This window comes from Strigops habroptila, chromosome 8 (genome assembly GCF_004027225.2).
Source record: "Strigops habroptila isolate Jane chromosome 8, bStrHab1.2.pri, whole genome shotgun sequence".
NCBI lineage: Eukaryota > Metazoa > Chordata > Aves > Psittaciformes > Psittacidae > Strigops > Strigops habroptila.
In genome coordinates, this window is record NC_044284.2 from 39,042,664 (window position 1) to 39,059,176 (window position 16,513).

A 16,513-nucleotide genomic window follows, 5' to 3' on the forward strand; every position below is an offset into this window, starting at 1 on the left:
CTTTCCAGAATTGTTGTTATCCAGTAAGCTCAACGGGGAAAGTACAGAAACAAAGAGGCAATTCCGTCTTCAGAAAGCCTGCAGTGGAACCTCCCAGCCCCCCAAGCCCAAACAGACTTTAAAGATGAGCTGACAATGCAGAATTATTCTCAACAACTACACTGGGCTGGACTACAGGTCCATTTCATCCCGCACCCAACAGAAACCAGAAGTGGAAACCTGGGAAAGGGTGTAGGAATACAGATCAAATAAACAGTGAAACCGCAATATAATGCTCTCTCCTACCCCAACCGAAGTAAGGGACAACTTTTTCCTCTTTGATTCAAGGTATAACTGAAGCTGTACTTAAATGCAATGCATCAAGTCAACATGGATCAATCGTCATGGCACAGGGTTGCCAATCTGGCTCTCCTGTACATTTCCCTGTCCCCACTCAGCCTTGGTTGCTCGCCTCTACCTTGCGAGCTTTGGGAAGCCAAGATCCTTGCCAAAACTCACAACTGTGCTTCCCAGAATGACACCTGATCTCATCAGGAGTTTCCTCGTGCCAACATCACACAGTTAGTAGTGTGGCGAGGGCGATTTTAAGAAAAGTAAACCAAAATGGGAAATGGTGTTAATGCTGGTGAAAGAAAGCTCCATAATAAAATCATTTTGACTTACAAGTAAAGTTAACCAGGGAACTTCTTTAAAGGTGGAGTTTTTCTAAGTTTAAGCTTTTAGCATTATATATTTAGAGACTCTTTAAAATGTTAAACCGATAACTAAGACGCCCATGACGCAACTTTATGCGGCCTAGGACTTTGTGGATACTACATACATAAACTTCCTTACCCAAAACCAGCACTAAAGCACTTGTTCTTGGATACAAGGCCCTGCTGCAGCAGGCACAGTGCCTTACCTCCATTACATCTGCTGGCCTGCAAGACAGCTCCTGTTCTTTGGTGTCCTGCCAGTACTTCTCCTGTCAAACATACTGTGTGCCAACACAAGTGGCAACAGGAAACTCCACAGAAATTCATGCTGTTTTGGGTTTTGCAAGTCTGCTGCGCAACACAAGACAGAAAGGGTGGTGGACATAAATCAGAAATGCAAGCAAGGCTCAATCCTCAATCAATCCTACAAAGCAGGTGCATTAGCAGGACCATTAACCTGTGAAAAGCTACTGAAATCATGAAAGTCGATGCATTCCCACAGCCAGTGTTTGCAGGGTCAGCCGCTGCTCCCTCTTTCCCAACAGTATGTTATGCCACGATGAGCCTATGATTTCTTCCATCAAGCCCCATCCCAGATTCAACAAGTGAAGGCTGATCCATAAAACTTCGTCCTTACCCTTGGTTCTCCCCAAAAGACATACTCCTGGATTAGCTATAGTTAAGGTACCATGGTGAAATGGATTCTAATCAAATACAATTTTTTTTCTTGTTGCTTTGCCTTTTGAGCACTTGTCTATTTGTCTGTCTTACATTTCTTGCATTGCCACCTCTAAAAGGAAAACACCACAAATCTCAGCATCCTGCATCACAACCTATAGAAAATGGCTCCGGCTCTGAGCATTTACTCAGAAATGTTTTTATTCATAATACACACCATAAGAACAGAAGGAAGCATTTGATCATTTCTGCCCCCTAAACCACACACCTTGAGATAATAATGCAAAGCACACGTGTGCTCTTACACAATTTCCTTTTCAACAGCAAGCGCCTTTTGGTTTTGTTAGTCTGTCTCATTTTCTCCTGCTACGTTTCCAGCCTTGTGCCATCAGCTGTTTAGCTCTTCACATTTCATCTCCAGCTCTCTACCTTGCCACCTCCTTGGTTAACACATTTATGAACAGACATACTATTCCCACTCTCCATACCATTTCTCTGCTTATTGGTAACAGCTCTTGATGGTAATGACCCAGAAACAACATGTTCAGGCTCTGCTCCTACCCCAAATGAAAAGAATTAGCCAACCCCACCTACACAGCAGTGCTAAGAGAGAGCCCATGCAATACATCCTTTGGTGGGCATCATGGTTGCCAGCATTACTCGGAACTTCTTTTTCAATATTATTTTTCAGTCCAAGCTAAACCAAATTTGTCTGCAGGCTCCAGTCTCTACAAGGTAGGTTGGGATTACAGGAAAGCATGGAGGTGATGGGGAGTTGAAGTTGGGTGACAACTAGAAGTCAGATGTGCAGGGGAGCTGTAGACCTCCTAAAGAGGGCAATCAGAAAGCCAGACAGATGTTTTTAGCTTTGTCCTTTCACACATCTACGATTATGGCTTTTGAAGCCACAACAACGCTTCTACAGCATTTAACGGTATTAAAAACTATCGTACCTCTAAACATTCAGAAGCTAAGTCCTAGACTTACTAAGCTCAACAACAAAATTCTCCATGACTTCAGCAGTACCCAGTCCTGGCCGCAGGGTATAGAATGCAAATGCACACAGGGGCTAAACATAATCTGTGCTGACATTTACATAATTTCCCTATATGTAAACAAATCAGTGTAGCCACAATATTTGATTGTACTTCTGTCTTCCATGACCAATGAGTCAGAATTGCTTGTTTATAGTTATAAGCAATATAAACCTGCAATCAATCAGCGCTGTCTTCACCCTACAGAAGCAGGAAGAAAACAGCTACAAAAGCCATCAGGAAATAGCAATGGACACCCCAGCCCCAGGATTGAACTGGGAGCGTTAGTACTTGCCATAGACAGCAATAGGATACTCTTCATAACTGTGAACTTTAATGTTTGAAAGGCAAATCTGTTATGAGAGCAGAATTAAGCTCCTAAGCTTCAAGTTGATCAAGGGATTTAAAAATAAAAAAATCTAGATTTCACTCTATTTAAAAATAAATAAATAAATTTCAAAGCTGAGAAAAGGGACTTGTTTTTATTTTTCTGACAAGGCACAAAACAAGATCAGAGTCCTATCATGCTGCATGCCACAGAGATACCATCACAGCTGCAAGAAGTCTGAATGGGCAGCTCGAGTCACAGCAGCCTCACAGCCTCTCAGGAAAAAGAGCTGTGGTCTCCCAGCTCCCTCACTGGTATACCATTCACTGCACCATTTTTCTCCTATTCCAGCAATATCTGGAATCACATACATTTTTTCCTCCTTTCCAAATGCTTTGAAGCTGATTTGCTGGTGCATGCTTGTTCTCCTTTATATTGCTTCCCAATATTCCCCAAAAACCTTCCTTGCGGGCACTCACTTCATCTCAGGCTTTCTGGTACAGATCTATAAGAAAGCAGCAAACAGGATAAAAACCAGGGGAATTACTAAAGACAGCTGTACACAGCACCAAGGGTATACTCTTAAATGTCCAGGTAAGTACAACAAACACAGCACCTTAGACCACAGTAATTTCCATTAGTTTTAAACTTTGTCCTAGAGTACCTCCGGTGACTAACCAAATGCTTGAACTTACTAGACGTGTTGGCTAATGACCAGGTAGGAATGATGAACTAGAAACTGGTAAACCAACTTGTAACCCCTAACACCAAGAGGCGTAATTCCTCAAGGGCGAAAGTTACTCCTCTCTTCTGTTTTCCATCTCCTCTTTGGCATTCAAATAGAGATACAAAACCCCTCTTCTGTTTTCCATCTCTTCTTTGGCATTCAAATAGAGATACAAAACCAGTTGTGCAGTCTGATGATACAGAAAGGTCCCTGCATCTCCTCCAACACTGTTTTATTCCCCTCAGCACTGAGACCAGATCAGGATTCCCAAAGACTGCACCTCAGCTCAGCTCAAGAGCTCAGTTTGCACTTGGAAGAGACCTTATGGATACTGACTGTGAAGCTCACACGCTACTTTTTTCTTTTAACACCCAACCAATATACTCAGTATTTTCAAAGCAACAAAACTGTTTCAATACAAAACACAATTCAGGCACATTCAAGAGGTGTCACAGGAGCTGGCAGCAGGTAAAGAGAAAGAATGGAAAATTGTAGGTAAGGAAGAAAGGAATGGGAAATTGAACACCTGAAAAAGCACAGAGGTCACAAACTTAATAAGAGAATCAGTCCGCAAACAGGGCAGTGCAATTCGCCAGGCAGCAACCAGAGCGAAGCCATGAAGTCTTCAGGGCCACCTCCATTCTTACTTGTGGCTTTCATTCTTGAGGATATTCAGTCATCACCAAAATCAAAGCTGATCTCCCATGCTTAGAAAACCCACAGCAGATGTTTTTGGGATAGTTTCCTTGGCATGGTTAATTCACCTTTTATCCCACCTCTGCCTCTCACAAGCACTGCATTAAAACTCACCTCCTGCTTCTGAGAGACTATGTCTCAGGAAGCGCCTAAGTGATTATAGCCAACAGCAGCCTGCTATGTGCCTTTTCAAAGCATACCCTGATGCAAAAAGTGCCCCAGAAAAGAGAGTTGTTTCTTCTGCATTTGGCTTAAGGCAAAAAACATACAGGGACACAACAATTATCCTGCTGTTTACCCTCCGCTAAAAAGATAAAGGATGTGATAACAAGAAATAGCAAGTGGTTCTTCATGTGCTTTCTCAGGATAGCAGTAGCTCTTGCGAAAGCAGAATGGAAAAGAAGGGAGGAGATATTGCTATTAGGATGCTATTCTCCATCATAATCCTATGACATTGGTAGGATCGTTTCTATATCTGATGTACAATGCTTTATTTCAATATCAGGTATTTAGACTGGCGGGTTTTGGCACCTCCGGGTTCATTTTGGAGGGCAGAGAGTAGGGGAAAGCCAGCAACAGAACAACTACTTGTCTTACTCTCAATAATCATAACAGGAGCAAAGAAACTCCTCCTATGCAAGCCAACATAAACCCCAGAAAAACACGAGTCCTCAACCTGTCATGCTTAATGAACGTTCTCGATGAACTTCACTTTTTTCTCTGTAGTCTCCTCTGGACCCGTGCTGCTGCCTAACCTGTTCTGCCTACAAAGCAACGCCAGGGCAGGGCCTGGAAGGGTTTGGACCTATTTTTCACCCAGCAGCAACAGCACTATGTGCTGATTCTGCCATATTTGCTATTGCTTCAACCTCAGTGCCCTCAGAAGACCAAACCCCACAGGCTTTGCACAGCCAATCTTCCCTGACTCAACAGGAACGCCTTCCAAATCTCAACGCTGGCGTGCGCTGTGCATCTATCTGCAAGAACAAGATCTCTGCTTGCTGCCTCACACAGGCCGCCTGGATGGCAGTCAAAGCATGGGGGAGGAAAGGCTACGCATTTGTTTACACCCTCCGCAGCCGAAGGGTGGGAAGGGAGCTGGGAGGGACAAGCAGGCAAAGACAGGGCGCACATCCTTAACTACCACTTTCAAAGTGGCTGAATCAGCGCCGGGTGGATGGCTATTTACTGCTGACACAGAACTGCAATAAATCACTACCTTTCTGAAGCAACAAGGAAGTTGCAGGGGTGACTGAGTCATCCTCCACCCTGACGCCATTCCAGCAGCGGAGCCATGTATATCCCCCAGCTTTGGGCTGTGCCCATGGCCCAGAAATAGCTTTTAAGCCAAATCCTGCAATCATCATTCGAAGCTGAAATGCTTTATATGCACTCAGCAAGAATTCATGTATTTGACACTGCTAAGAGTAACCAGTGCTTAAATTATTTGCTTAACAAAGGAGTGTAACTAAGAGTTACACCAAGTATGCAATGTTTTCTGACCCACATAGAAGCTAATAATTTGCATTTTATGGAACCACTTTGCATAGACAACCCATCTTAATGGCCAACAACATGCTGTACAAAAATTCATAATTGAAAAGCAGTTGTCAGCACTGTTGTTTGTGTTACAGGTAACTCGCAAACCTCATTAAATTGTAGTATTTAATTTCTAATGACCTTCTGGAAAGCTGTTCACTTCAAGAGTCTTTTTTTTAAGGCATAAGCTTGCAGAATGCCAAGCAATTGCAGAGGAAGTATGTGATAGCTACCCTGTGGGAGAGGCGAGGCAAAAAACGCTGTCACAAAGATGTCATCCTAATCTCCCTTTGGTTGAAGAAGTGACTTTGACTTCATGAACCCCCGCCTCCTTCCAGCTAGTCACTTGACGAGGCTTCTCTCACAAATTTCAGCCCTAATGCCAAATTAATCCTACTTCATCCAGTCCCCAGACACCTAAGAAGTTCCAGCCTTTTTTTCTTTCAAATCACTAGCTTTTAAACTATTTCTGTTGCAGCATCCAAGCATTTGCTGTGGACGAGACAAGGCTCAGAGACTAGCACAGAAGTGTAAAGGCAAACAAAAATTACACCACAAAGCCTGGGATTTTCATAGTCTTAGGGAAATTGGGTCCCTTGAATCCCAGTGCAACTCAGTGAAGAGTCAAGTGCATAATTTTCCATTATGCTTATAAAAATCCCCAAATAAATGTACAACTAAACATAGCTTCACAAGGCTGAGCGTTCATTATTCTCCTAAATGGTGTTACTAAGCCTGAAGCCTCTTACTCTTTTTTTTTTTTTAATAAGGAAATAGTCTCACTCTTGCCAAAATGTCAAAGATGCATAATGCTACTTAGAGGAAAATCCACCTCAGAGTCAGCTCCTGTCATAGGGGAAGAACAACAAACAAACCGCATATTCTGAGCTGACAATCATCATGATCTGCCCATTAGCGTTGCGTCACTCTTCCCTGGTCTGTCACGCTGATGGAGTCTGTCTGTTTGTGTTGGGGATGACAGTCACTCCTCGCTGCTGACGTCTTTGCTCAGGGCTGTGCCGCGGTCTCCAGTACACAATCTGCTCCAGAACATGCAGACTGGCTGTTGCCATTTCAAAAGCTTGTCTGGCATATTTCTCTAGACTGAAACAGGAAGATTTGGGGCAGCCAGGGGCTGATTTATCATCCTGCGGGTGTAATTTGCACAGCTCTTCCAAACAAAACATTTTCACTGTGATAGCAAAGGCAAACTCCCCCAAATTGAATTTGTTTGGTGGTTAATTAGTATCCTCTGCTGCAATGTCTGAGACAAAGGAAAGAAGTGCTGCCCTCCTCCCACAAGCATCAAGACTCTTTAATCTCAAAGATACACCTTATCTGACATGACCACAGCAGAACGGATACAGCTTCCTCTTTTTAAAAAAAAAAACAGAGGAAAACCAACATAAATTGTTGTTCACTGGGAGGTTTTGATTTTCATTTCAGTAGCACTGGCAGACATTTTTAAATGATAGGCTCCTACACCTGAAAACTAGCTAGTAATTTAAAAACATAAATCGTAAGAAAAAACAACTACGTCCATAAGAACTTTGAGTGATAAAAATACCAGAGACGGTACCAGAAAACCCTGGTTGGCTGTCTTTCACCTGCTAATAAAACAAGTCCCTGAAGTACTCAGAGTTTCTCCTCTACGCATTTCTGTGGTGGATAAAGGGGAGAGCTGACAGATCTGCTCCTCTGGATTCAGCCTGGCTTATTCAGCATCTTTGGTTCTGCTATTTTAGATTCCTGCAAAAATAAAGGCTCAGATGAGAAAGTTGAGCCTCTGGGCATCCACCAGACCACAGCTACTGTGTGTATATAACAAGCACAACTGCACTGGAAGAAAAGGAACAATATCCTCTCCTTCAGCATCACATGGCTGACCACGATCAGCAGCCCCAAACCACATCTTTAAACATCCTACTTCAGAGAACACCCTGCTGCTGAAGGTGGCTTCCTGGTGACAGAGTGCTGTGTAAATCCATCTGCAACAAAAGACCAAACTCCTGCACATTCTGTCAGTACATTTATTACACATCAGCTGCATTCCCTTTAAGAGGCAGCTCAGATGAGCAGGCCTGTAGACAAAATTAAGCAGCAGGACCCAATCTGGGTATTGCCAGAGCTGAGAAACATCTTAGTCATCCCTAACAGTTGAAACTGAAATGGGTTTATAGCACGTTAACAGCCCTTTAAAAGACAGCATTTGTTTCGTTTTACCAGCTGATTCTTCATTCAGACTGTTTTCTAGTGGAGATGTGCAAATATCCAATATTCATAACTTCACTGAATAGCAATTAAAAAGGAATTCTCCAAACAGAAAGGCAAACTTCAACAAGCCCAATTCCCCAGGAATGGCACCCCAACATCAGCACATCATCCTGAAACCTGCAAAGTTCACAGAAAATGCTGCTGCCAGAGTAAGAAAGAGAAGGAGAGCAATTTGTTCCTTCCTCTGTGCCTTCCTGCTAAAACAATCTCCCTGTCCAATATCCTAAATTGCGCAGGCTCCGCAAATCTAATTAGCCACTCTAAAACACAAAGGTCTGTCTGCCAAACATGCATAATCACATTAAAGTTGTTTTCCTTTTATTAATAAAAACTTGGGATGGGATGAGATGAAAATCCTAAGGAGAAAAGTCTAAAAGGTAAGTCCCTCCCCGTCACCGAATGAAGACTGTCTTTGTGTGGATAAACTCCTCTATCGGACAACTTGGGTAAACTTTTCCTTGTTTATTATAAAAGCACAAGTTCACCAAGGTCCTTTTATGTCCTGATGTATGAAATTATTCCAGCTACATATCGTTTTACAGAGTCGAAGAGGTGAGGCTATGGTATTTATAGATACGTTCAGGGCTAGAATTTTGGTTAGCAACAACATAGTTATGGTCTCAATGCCTAACACATTTTTGGGAAAATGCCTACCTGTATATACAGATGCTGGAAATTTTTTCTTCATGGAGAAAAAAAACTTCATGGAGAAAGTCTATTACTTTCTGCTAGAAGTACAGAGACAGAAGAAAACCAAACTGAGGCCACTTCCATAGTAAGAGGAAAGACTCTGATGCAATCCTGATGCTTTCAGACACATTCAGTGGTTTGGGGTTGGGGTTTTTTTATTAGCAACAGCACTCCACTCTCAAAAATGGGGCCTCAGTTTTACTAAGCATATGCCACACATTAAGAGATTAATCTCTGCAAACAATTCAGATAGACAGTGCTCTACAAGAAGAATCAATGGCTTTCCCTGATGCAGGTAACAAATTAAGAGCTCGTAATGGTTTAAAAACCTGTTTCTCCAAACCTCCAATATTGGTCCCTGCCTTAAAGCTATTCAGGACTGGACTGATACTCCAGTTAAATCACTTGGCATTGGCATCTCTTCACTCAAGAATTACCTTCCTTGGAAGCAAGTGACAGCAGACACGCTGTTGGATTAATACTCTGTGGGAGATCTAATCCATATGCATATACTGTTGTTCTATATAGCATCATTATGTAAGTGTCTCTATTTTTAAAACAAACAGAAACTGTTTGTCTGGTCAATCTCTACTATTATCCCACCCATAAACCAGTAAGCTGAAATTCCACCCACTTTAATCATCGTTTACAGGCTGAAGAGTGGAATAACAGTAGAAATTACAAGATGCAGATTTTCTGTTTGCTTTAAAAACATAGACATCTTACCCATTTTTATAAGAAGCTGCCATAATAAGAAATAAATTACCAACCTTTGGAGGGATTCTTTTAATACCCCAAACATAACCACCATTACCACCAGTCCCAAAGCCTAGTTTAACAAACTGTAACCCAGATGGTTCCTGTAAGCCAGACAGACTCCTGCACCGCCAGTACAAAAGCAAATACTGTAGGTCAATTCACAGTCAAAAGATCCTGCTTCCCTACCACACAAAGGAAAAGTGGAATTTAAAACACAATTTTTTAACACCCGCCTATTTCTGAAACAGTCCAGGATGACGTGTTGAAAGCTAAGCTAAAGAACAATTCAGGGACCGAGTCATTGTTTTTACTGCATTATGCTGCACATACTGGAGTCTGTATTTCTTAACTTCAAGCTCTTTAATACAATTTTTAAATTCTGTTACCTACATCCTTCCACATCCCCTAAAATGCTGCGCAACATACCTTGCAAAGGATTACATTGGTAAGAACTTCAGGCAACACTGCTGAAGTCACTCCATGGCACACAGCAACTCTTGTCTGACTCGTTCTAAATCAAGACTTACTGCAATCTGCGTGCAGGATGTACATTTGCAGAAATCACATCGCTTCTTGTATTTGAACATTTTTTTGCATGCAATCACATAAATGCAACAGCAGCAACAGTACGTTTCTATGAAATGAGACTGTAAGTGGGGCGAGCATACCTTACTGCAAACATATAGCAGTTATCTTTATATACGTTCTAAGACCCATTAACACCCCCATACATAATAATTTTTTATGTGAAAATCTAAAAAGGAAAATACTCTTCCAGAACTCAGATAAAATCACAGGGTAGGCACTTCAAATGGCAAGCCATAAAACAAAATCATTTTCAGGGGACACAATTATACCAGAAGTTCACCAACACAGGATGTTGTGAACACTAATGCCATAAAGTTTCTCAAAACCAAGTAGACATTTTTCAGAGAAGACAAGCCATCGGCAGCTATTAAACACAACACCCTATGCTGGTTTTGGTTGGAGTTGAGTTGATTTTCTTCATAATAGCTACTATGGGGCCATGTTCTGGATGTGTGCTGGAAACAGTGTTGATAACACAGGGATGCTTTAGTATTGTTGAGCAGTGCTTACACAGAGTCAAGGTCTTTGCTGCTGCTCACACCACCCCATCAGCAAGTAGGCTGGGGGTGCACCAGGACTTGGGAGAGGACACAGCTACAAGAGCTGACCAAAGGGATATCCCAGACCATATGATACCATGCTCAACATATGAAAGCGGGGAAGAAGAAGGAAGATAGGGATGACATTCAGAGTGATGGTGTTCTGTCTTCCCAAGTAACCGCTACATGTGATGTAGCCCTGCTCTCCTGGAGATGGCTGAACACCTGCCTGCTGATGGGAAGTAGTGAATGCATTCCTTGTTTTGCCTGTAAGTGCAGCTTTTACTTTACTTATTAAACTTTATCTCAACCCACAAGTTTTCTCACTTTCACTCTTCTAATTCTCTCCTCCACCCCACCAGGGGGGACTAAGCAGGCGGCTGCCTGCCTAGTTGCCAGCCAGGGCTAAACCATGACAGTCTCAACAGAACTGCCAGACCAAAGAGCAAGGACTGCTGGAAGGGTTTACCAGGATGAGAATAACTCTGTAGCTCCAGTTTTCCTATGCATCTGTAAACAGCCCCATCAGAATAGATACAGAGCTAGACAGATCTCTAGCCTGCGCAAGAATAACTGCTCTTAGTCAGTACATAAAATTGAAGACAAGAAGATACCAACCTGTTAATAAATCAGAGCTGAAGTAGACTATCACCAGTAAAAGAAATAGCCTTAAAATTACTGATTGCATATCACATTCCACACCATCTCCTCTCTGAACATCCTACTATAATACAGCCTTAACAATATTACCTATTCCCAGAAGTACCTCCTTAGATTCCAGTCTACCCCAGGTGTGCTTGTGTAGTCCCAAATACGTTACACAGCACGAAGATCAGCCAGTAGCATTGTGATAAATATTTGCAAGTGTCTGTGAAATCCTTTTGCAATTAGATGCCTGCTTATGTAGTATTAAACACAGTAAGGAAATAATAATTTTTAAAACCCCAACCTTTCCGATGTATTTTTAAATGTGTATCCAAAACTTAGTCCTGTTCCACCATCTTCCTGAAGGATGAAAGAGCAGCATCCTCAAGGGTATCCTACCTTTCCCTGAACAGAACAAGAGGAACATTGGAAGGGCTCAGGCTCCACGCCAATACAAAGGCCTCCAGAAAACTGACTGCCACGAGTCAATTATTCCTCCTTTCCCCCAAACACTTGACACCATTACATACTAAAATAACAGTGGGCATATTTCATGCTACAGTATTTTTAGAGCATGGTCCACTTAGAGCACCAGAGCCCACACGAGATCAATGGACGGCACCCGCAGACCAGGGTCCGAGTAAGGCACTGCAGACTCAGTGCCTCACTGTGAGTCAGTGAGGCACGCACAGACTCAGAGAAGTCCCTGCCACAACGCTGATAAACATCTCCCTCTCCTCCGTGTGCTCCAGCTACTTCTCCCACATCCCAGGCTTCCACCATCCCCTTTGTATATTGCCCCCTTGACTCTCCTGGCAGGGTCTCACCTCTGATACACCAGCACTGCCTGTACTGTCTACTCCTGCACCGACCTTTGCCTTGCAGAATGCACCTCATCGCCTCCCCTCTGACCAGATTCAGGGAGACAAGCCTTAAAAATCTCTCCTGCAGCAATGCTGCTTCCACAACAAGAAGAAATAGCCAACTAATAATAGACTGGCTGAGGGGCTGCCAGCGTCAGCAAACGTGTCTGGAATTATTTTTTTTTTTAATTTAAAAAGCTTCCAGTTGAGCACTGGTCATCTTCCTAGAGCCAACACCTGCACTGCAATTAGCAGAGAGCCTGCACAGCACCCCAGGCACGATCGGGTTGTGCACAAAGACGTTTGTTGAGGCCTTTGCTTGTCAACTAAATGAAGCTGAAAGTAAGTCTGCCCACGCACGTAAGGCAGCACCTAACGCACTGCAGAAGCTCCTGGAGTACAGACAATCAATAGTAAGTATATTGTAATCCCAGCTAATTTACCAAAAACTTATTTATTACATTGCTGTATCCTCTCATTGTGGTTTTTGTCCAATATTTGCAATATGCTAACTGCAGCGCATGTCTCCGATGCAAACAGTTGCCCTAACCTACGATGTTATATATATCATTTGTTTACCCAAAGTTGAATGATCATTTCAACCTTTGTTAATCTGATTGCATAACAAACTACAGCAGCCTTAAATAACCAAGCTGCTCTCTTCAGCGCAGATTAGTTGAAGTCACTCATTTCAGCACCTCGGTTCTTTTCAAAAAGAAAATGAAACAGATAGTGGAGAAAGAAGAAAATAAAAGCACCTGGCCACTGCCTTCACAGCTGTCTACCATACATATCAGAGAATATCGCAGCGTGCAGATGCAGTGTAGTAACTTCACACCTGGTACAGGCTGCGAGCACAAGGTGAAGCAAAATGTTTTCAACTGCTGAACAATATTGCGCAATTAAAGCACATTCTGCTAGATCTTATTCACGGCTCCAGCGCAGGCTCTTATGCAAACTATACAGCATGGATTTTCAAAACAAGTAATTGCACGTATATAAACAAAGGCTGTAATTTACATGGCAGATCCCATAAAAGCTTATCTACCACATGACGTCACACTCACAAATTACAACTTAAAGTACCAGAGCCAAACTACTGCTGTCCTCCCACCCCAAAATGAACATAATATCAAACACTGCTCATCCATGCCTCCACTTCTTGGAAATAAACACACATGAAGTACCTCCCAAGACAGAGTAGTATTTAAAGATTCTTCAGACAATAAGAGGATTTATAATTATTATTGTATTGCATCATCACAAAGTATTAAACAAATCAAGCTGCCTCATCATACAACGCTTATGATAATAAAAGGTTAAACAACATCAAGCAGTATTGGTGCACTCCACTCGTATCAAAGGGCAAACACCTCCAGCCCCCATACATGGTAGATCTTCAGAAACATGTAGCCTTACGGCTATCACCAAACAGCAAGTTAGAAAAGCAAAATAAAACACACATACTTCTTTGAACAGACTCAGGACCAGAATTTTTCCAACTGAAATCCAACCAACCCGGCCACGAGGAATGTGAAGGGCAGGCAAATGGTAAACTGAGTAAGGGGAGGAATATGTTTTGGCGCATCTCAGTTTTAGTTCACCAATCCATTATCAGCTCATGAGAAATCAAGAGGCAGTATTGGGAGCTAATACGAAACTGCCTATTGATCACAGCCGGCTTTCTACAGCACGCAACAAAATTCATTCTCTTGACTGATACCCAAAATTCATTCTCTTGACTGATACCAATTCATGGTGACAGCCTCACCACAGAAGTTATAGACAAGACAGGAATCAGCAAATTACCCTCTAACCAACACGTATCTGAATAGCTTTGTAAGGGAAAGCAAGCTAAATATCTCTGCTCCAGGCACAAATATCTGCTCCTCCAAGACCACAGTCATCCACAAATCTAACAATCATCCCAGTGCCCCCACAATCTGCCTGTGCCGGGGTACTACCTACACAGCAGGCCCTGCACCAAGGAAGAAAGAGGCTTCACTGAGTCTGTACACCCCAGTTCGGTCTGCGCCGCCTCCATCATGCTCAACCCGCACCAAATTCACCATTTCTGCATGTTATTACGAATCTGACATCACATCAGTGCAAGCACAGTCTGACATCTACAGTTAACTCGGTGATGGTGTAAGTGCCGCCTGGCTTACAGACATTTGGTGTTGCATTAAGCTTGCTACTGAACCCTTGCAAGCGAACATATATATACACATAAAATCTGCTACAGAAAGCCTCGCAGTGACTTGTTCCTTCTCCATGAGGCCGGCAGAACTGCAGGGAGCTACGTCCCTCCTGCGAGAAGAGGGAAATGCAGCAAGAGAACCCCCTGACTCACTCCACTTCTGATCCGTGGCCACGCCAGCACCCCCAAAGCAAACAGATGCCGTTCAAACCTCAGGCTGCCTGCCCGGATGGGAAAACCTTGTCCATCCCGCAGCCATTTCGCCTCCAAGCTGCGAGCCCCCCGTCGCCCCTCCAGCCCCGGGGTCTGGCAGCACTTGGCGAACTGCGGAGGAAGGCACCCGCCCCCCGTACAAAGCCCGGCGGGGTCATGAATAAAACATCGCCAGGAGGAGGGGGGTGGGGGGGGGTGTCGGGATACAGAGAAATAAGGGAATAAAAAGGCTGCGCGGCGGCCAGGGGACGCGGTGGGGGGCACGGCCCCACAGAAGGGACCCCCAGACACACACACCCCGACCTCGACCCCGGCCCAGAGCGGGAGCGTCGCCAGACCCCGGCCCGCCCGCCGCCGGCCCAGGCCCGGGCCTCCGCGGGGGAAGCGGCGCCCCCCGGCCCCACGCCCGCGGCTGCCGGCCCCCCTCCGCGCCGCCCGCCCCCGCCGGCACCCGGGGGACGCTCACCTCAGGGGCCGCCGCTCGGAGCGGCTCACTCCGCCGCGGAAAGCCGCCGGCAGGCGCCGGGCGCGGCTGGGGGCCCGGGCTGAAGAGGACGAGGAGGCGCGGGAGACCGGGCGGCTCCAAGTAAGTGTGCAAGCGCGGCGGCGGCGGCGGCAGCCGGGCGCGAAGCGGCCTCTCTGGGGAGCCGGGGCGGGGCGAGGCGGGGAAGGGGCGGTGCGGAGCGGGGGGCGCGCCCGGCCGTCATCGGCGGGGAAAGGCCGCGGAGGAGGAGCCCCCGCTCACCGCCCGCCCTTCTCGGCACCGGGCCGGGGCCGAGTATCCGGGGCTGTGAGCGGCAGGGGCGGCATTACCTCAGGCGGAGGCCGGTTCTGGGTTCCCCTTCCCGCCCCGCCGCCTCACGCCAGCCCGCCTTCCCTCGCCGGCTGAAGGGGCTCAGCGACCCTCTGTCAATCTCGGTCTCGGGGCCGGTGGGAGGCAGAGGGGCTGTCGCGGAGGACGGGGACCCAGGCCTGTTTTGTCAGGGCAGGTGCGGAATTGGTTGGGATGCTGAAGAAGATGCTGAAGAAGACGTTTAAAAATAAGAGTATGACGTTAATTAAAATGGTCTCATAACTGTCCGTGAAGCGGTTGTAAATTAGTATTAAATGTGTGCCTTTTCAAATGCTTTGTTTTGACATAACTAACAGGCAAGGATAACATGTCATTTTTATAGTCATTTTGGAAACCCTTTAAAAAAATTTCCCACTATCCAATTTGTCCTTTCCCACTGACTACTGGGAATGAAGTCCAGTGATTTTGAGCCCTGTTCTTTTTAATTACTTGACAGAAATCTTGTTTACATGCAGATGTGGAAAAAGTGCAGGGATAGGACTTTTTCAGGTCAAGCTGCCATTAATACACTGTCTGATTTTATGTGCAGTGTTTGCGTGAGCAGTTCAGTGCCCTGAAAGGGCGACAGTGAGCACAAGGACATTCCCACTCCCTCTCCTAGAAGTCTGTACCCACCCCAGCGGGTGGTCTGGCCTCTCCTGAGGAAGAAGGAAGGCTCGGCAGCTATCAGGCAGCATTTAAAGCATCCACAGTATCTCAGAGCGGGAGTCTGAGTATGTTGAACTGGGAAATCACCAGGCATCTAGGTAAAGTCAGACATGCAAAAATACAGACCTCTGTGCTTTCAGTGTCCTCCCACTCAGCAATAGGACAGCAGAGCAGTTCACCTACCATGGAAGGGGTTTTTTCCCCCAAGAATGCAATGTATATCAGCTTTATTGCAGCATGCACCCAAATTTTTGCAGGTAAATCCGTGGCATAGTTTCTCAGGAAAATGACTGTGGACTGAAAAAAAATGGAGGCTGAGGTGAAGCATCTTTGAAGATCCGGTTATAAAAGCTTTCTCAGATTGCTTCTGCCAGGAAGTGCTACCATGTGAACTAGAAAGATTCCAGCAAGCCTACATTCTTTTCATCACTTACACTTTTAGTATCTTTCAGTAATCCAGGCAGATATGTTTTCATCTAAGGACATTTTTCCTTCACCATTAGGAAAATGTTAAAATAAATTACAGTTTGTTTGCCAAATCTGT

The 16,513-nt window shown here is 44.7% G+C and overlaps 1 protein-coding gene across 3 annotated transcripts in view; it reads right to left on the reverse strand.

Moving 5' to 3' along the window:
- C8H1orf21 (chromosome 8 C1orf21 homolog) overlaps nt 1–15,233 on the reverse strand; it is a 119,999-nt gene extending 104,766 nt beyond the window's left edge. Inside the window, exon 1 of one of the 3 annotated variants that reach the window (XM_030496435.1) lies at nt 14,935–15,233. The gene's annotated coding sequence lies outside the window, so the exon portion shown is untranslated. Of the gene's footprint in view, nt 1–14,466; nt 14,584–14,934 lie in introns of those variants that run through there. The other 2 variants (XM_030496438.1, XM_030496437.1) reach the window with 2 other exon arrangements.
- Between the last annotated feature and the right edge of the window lie 1,280 nt (nt 15,234–16,513).